Raw genomic sequence first — 5,000 nt, 5'->3', positions numbered from 1 at the left:
ATCGGCGTCGAAAGAAGCCGAGCCGAAAAAAGTTAAAGTACAAACGTGCAAGCATACTAACCTAACCCTAGGTAATGCATGTCAGAGCGAAAGACAGTAAACTCGAATGAGCCAAGAAAGAGCGGTGCGGGGCCGGTCGGAGCGCACCCTTTTCTCGGTGGCTGGCGGGCGAGAGAGTGCTGCGTCGCCGGCATCGGCGTCGAAAGAAGCCGAGCCGAAAAAAGTTAAAGTACAAACGTGCAAGCATACTAACCTAACCCTAGGTAAGGCATGTCAGAGCGAAAGACAGTAAACTCGAATGAGCTAAGAAAGAGCGGTGCGGGGCCGGTCGGAGCGCACCCTTTTCTCGGTGGCTGGCGGCCGAGAGAGTGCTGCGTCGCCGGCATCGGCGTCGAAAGAAGCCGAGCCGAAAAAAGTTAAAGTACAAACGTGCAAGCATACTAACCTAACCCTAGGTAAGGCATGTTAGAGCGAAAGACAGTAAACTCGAATGAGCCAATAAAGAGCGGTGCGGGGCCGGTCGGAGCGCACCCTTTTCTCGGTGGCTGGCGGGCGAGAGAGTGCTGCGTCGCCGGCATCGGCGTCGAAAGAAGCCGAGCCGAAAAAAGTTAAAGTACAAACGTGCAAGCATACTAACCTAACCCTAGGTAAGGCATGTCAGAGCGAAAGACAGTAAACTCGAATGAGCTAAGAAAGAGCGGTGTGGGGCCGGTCGGAGCGCACCCTTTTCTCGGTGGCTGGCGGCCGAGAGATTGCTGCGTCGCCGGCATCGGCGTCGAAAGAAGCCGAGCCGAAAAAAGTTAAAGTACAAACGTGCAAGCATACTAACCTAACCCTAGGTAATGCATGTCAGAGCGAAAGACAGTAAACTCGAATGAGCCAAGAAAGAGCGGTGCGGGGCCGGTCGGAGCGCACCCTTTTCTCGGTGGCTGGCGGGCGAGAGAGTGCTGCGTCGCCGGCATCGGCGTCGAAAGAAGCCGAGCCGAAAAAAGTTAAAGTACAAACGTGCAAGCATACTAACCTAACCCTAGGTAAGGCATGTCAGAGCGAAAGACAGTAAACTCGAATGAGCTAAGAAAGAGCGGTGCGGGGCCGGTCGGAGCGCACCCTTTTCTCGGTGGCTGGCGGCCGAGAGAGTGCTGCGTCGCCGGCATCGGCGTCGAAAGAAGCCGAGCCGAAAAAAGTTAAAGTACAAACGTGCAAGCATACTAACCTAACCCTAGGTAATGCATGTCAGAGCGAAAGACAGTAAACTCGAATGAGCCAAGAAAGAGCGGTGCGGGGCCGGTCGGAGCGCACCCTTTTCTCGGTGGCTGGCGGGCGAGAGAGTGCTGCGTCGCCGGCATCGGCGTCGAAAGAAGCCGAGCCGAAAAAAGTTAAAGTACAAACGTGCAAGCATACTAACCTAACCCTAGGTAAGGCATGTCAGAGCGAAAGACAGTAAACTCGAATGAGCTAAGAAAGAGCGGTGCGGGGCCGGTCGGAGCGCACCCTTTTCTCGGTGGCTGGCGGCCGAGAGAGTGCTGCGTCGCCGGCATCGGCGTCGAAAGAAGCCGAGCCGAAAAAAGTTAAAGTACAAACGTGCAAGCATACTAACCTAACCCTAGGTAATGCATGTCAGAGCGAAAGACAGTAAACTCGAATGAGCCAAGAAAGAGCGGTGCGGGGCCTGTCGGAGCGCACCCTTTTCTCGGTGGCTGGCGGGCGAGAGAGTGCTGCGTCGCCGGCATCGGCGTCGAAAGAAGCCGAGCCGAAAAAAGGTAAAGTACAAACGTGCAAGCATACTAACCTAACCCTAGGTAAGGCATGTCAGAGCGAAAGACAGTAAACTCGAATGAGCTAAGAAAGAGCGGTGCGGGGCCGGTCGGAGCGCACCCTTTTCTCGGTGGCTGGCGGCCGAGAGAGTGCTGCGTCGCCGGCATCGGCGTCGAAAGAAGCCGAGCCGAAAAAAGTTAAAGTACAAACGTGCAAGCATACTAACCTAACCCTAGGTAAGGCATGTCAGAGCGAAAGACAGTAAACTCGAATGAGCCAAGAAAGAGCGGTGCGGGGCCGGTCGGAGCGCACCCTTTTCTCGGTGGCTGGCGGCCGAGAGAGTGCTGCGTCGCCGGCATCGGCGTCGAAAGAAGCCGAGCCGAAAAAAGTTAAAGTACAAACGTGCAAGCATACTAACCTAACCCTAGGTAAGGCATGTTAGAGCGAAAGACAGTAAACTCGAATGAGCCAATAAAGAGCGGTGCGGGGCCGGTCGGAGGGCACCCTTTTCTCGGTGGCTGGCGGGCGAGAGAGTGCTGCGTCGCCGGCATCGGCGTCGAAAGAAGCCGAGCCGAAAAAAGTTAAAGTACAAACGTGCAAGCATACTAACCTAACCCTAGGTAAGGCATGTCAGAGCGAAAGACAGTAAACTCGAATGAGCCAAGAAAGAGCGGCGTACGGTGCGGGGCCGGTCGGAGCGCACCCTTTTCTCGGTGGCTGGCGGGCGAGAGAGTGCTGCGTCGCCGGCATCGGCGTCGAAAAAAGCCGAGCCAAAAAAAGTACAAACGCGATGCTAATGAGCGAGCCGTTGTCTCGACTAATATGTAGGGGGCGTTCGATCGAGCGTCTGGCTTGAGCGCTTGTCGGCCTAGCAGAACGGTCGCATTGTTATGCCCGGGTTTTAGGCACCGCTGCAGGCGGCCGGCAGAGCTCTTGTTTGTGCGAAACTGAATGGATCGGGCCCGAGAGAGGGCGAGCAAAGAAAAAACGCAAATCGCTCCGCCTGGCACTGCCGGCGAGAGCGTGGACGTCGCGGCCAGCGACTGTCGAAGCTGAGTACGGCCGCAGGCGATCGCCTCGGTCTTAAACGAATGCGACGAGCACGCGCCGGGCGGCCCAGCAAGGGCCGAGCGCAGCTGTCGCAGCTATCTGGTTGATCCTGCCAGTAGTGATATGCTTGTCTCAAAGATTAAGCCATGCAGGTGCAAGTACGAGTTCTCGTAAAGCGAAACTGCGAATGGCTCATTAAATCAGTCTTGGTTTATTTGGTCTCGTAAGCGAAGTGGATAACTGTGGTAATTCTAGAGCTAATACATGCATTAAGCGCCGACTTCGGGAGGCGCGCTTTTATCAGATCAAAACCGACCGGGTTCGTCCTGTGACGTTTGATGACTCTGGATAACCACGCGGATCGTACGGTCTCTGCACCGACGACGTATCATTCAAGTGTCTGCCCTATCAACTGTCGAAGGTACGCTACGTGCCTACCTTTGTGATAACGGGTAACGGGGAATCAGGGTTCGATTCCGGAGAGGGAGCCTGAGAAACGGCTACCACATCCAAGGAAGGCAGCAGGCGCGCAAATTACCCATTCCCGACACGGGGAGGTAGTGACGAAAAATAACAATACAGGACTCTAACGAGGCCCTGTAATTGGAATGAGTACATCCTAAAACTCTTAACGAGTATCCATTGGAGGGCAAGTCTGGTGCCAGCAGCCGCGGTAATTCCATTCTAACAGTGTATGCTAAAGTTGTTGCGGTTGAAAAGCTCGTAGTTGGATTTTGGGCGAGCGCCGCCGGTCCGTCGCAAGGCGTGTCACTGGTTGCGTTCGCCTCACCTTCGGTTCTCCGTCGGTGCTCTTGACTGAGTGTCGGCGGTGGCCGATAAGTTTACTTTGAAAAATTAGAGTGTTCAAAGCAGGCTGTTCGCCTGCATAGTGTTGCATGGAATAATGGAATAGGACCTCGGTTCTATTTTGTTGGTTTTCGGAGCACGAGGTAATGATTAAGAGGGACAGACGGGGGCGTCCGTACTCTGCCGTTAGAGGTGAAATTCTTGGATCGGCGGAAGACGAACTACTGCGAAAGCATTCGCCAAGAATGTTTTCTTTAATCAAGAGCGAAAGTCAGAGGTTCGAAGACGATCAGATACCGTCCTAGTTCTGACTATAAACGATGCCAACTAGCGATCGGGAGGCGTTACCATGACGACCTTTCCGGCAGCTTCCGGGAAACCAAAGTCTTTGGGTTCCGGGGGAAGTATGGTTGCAAAGCTGAAACTTAAAGGAATTGACGGAAGGGCACCACCAGGAGTGGAGCCTGCGGCTTAATTTGACTCAACACGGGGAAACTCACCCGGCCCGGACACAGGTAGGATTGACAGATTGAGAGCTCTTTCTTGATTCTGTGGGTGGTGGTGCATGGCCGTTCTTAGTTGGTGGAGCGATTTGTCTGGTTAATTCCGATAACGAACGAGACTCTGGCATGCTAAATAGTTACGCGACCTTCTCGGTCGGCGTCTAACTTCCTAGAGGGACTAGTGGCGTTTAGCCACACGAGATTGAGCAATAACAGGTCTGTGATGCCCTTAGATGTCCGGGGCCGCACGCGCGCTACACTGAGTGAAGCAGCGAGTGTCTAACCTAGGCCGAAAGGTCCGGGTAACCCGTTGAACCTCATTCGTGATTGGGATAGGGACTTGCAATTGTTTCCCTTGAACGAGGAATTCCCAGTAAGCGCAAGTCATCAACTTGCGTTGATTACGTCCCTGCCCTTTGTACACACCGCCCGTCGCTACTACCGATTGAATGGTTTAGTGAGATCCTTGGATCGGCCCCGTCGCGGCTGGCAACGGCCGCGTCGGCGTGTCGAGAAGACGATCAAACTTGATCATTTAGAGGAAGTAAAAGTCGTAACAAGGTTTCCGTAGGTGAACCTGCGGAAGGATCATTACCGAAAGTGGTGGTAGGCCACGGCCGACCGCGCACTTAATTGTCTTTGGGTGCCGCCGAGAGGGCGGCCGTCAATCGGGGTTCCGCCCCGTGCGACACGCGTAACACGTTGGCATAGCAAGGCAGCCGAGTGCGATGGTGGCTTCTGGGCACCGCGCTCGATGTGCCGCCGGCCCAGCCCGGCGGTCGCTCGGCGCCGTTTGTTGGTGTTTTTGTGCAGTTGTTGTCGGTGGTGGTTTTGTGGTCGATCCCACAGTGTGACGTCCGCGCGCTTCGGCGCCGGGCGAAACGT

General features: G+C 54.8%; 1 non-coding gene across 1 annotated transcript; it reads left to right on the top strand.

Annotated features, from left to right (window-relative positions):
• Nucleotides 1-2,901: 2,901 nt before the first annotated feature.
• LOC144424948 (small subunit ribosomal RNA) lies at nt 2,902-4,709 on the top strand. The gene has a single exon (XR_013477166.1). It is a non-coding gene; the product is annotated as a small subunit ribosomal RNA (ribosomal RNA).
• Nucleotides 4,710-5,000: the final 291 nt, after the last annotated feature.

Source organism: Styela clava, chromosome 6 (genome assembly GCF_964204865.1).
Source record: "Styela clava chromosome 6, kaStyClav1.hap1.2, whole genome shotgun sequence".
NCBI classification, from domain to species: Eukaryota; Metazoa; Chordata; class Ascidiacea; order Stolidobranchia; family Styelidae; genus Styela; species Styela clava.
The sequence above is the reverse complement of the archived record's forward strand: the minus strand, read 5'-3'. Positions and strand labels throughout refer to the sequence as shown.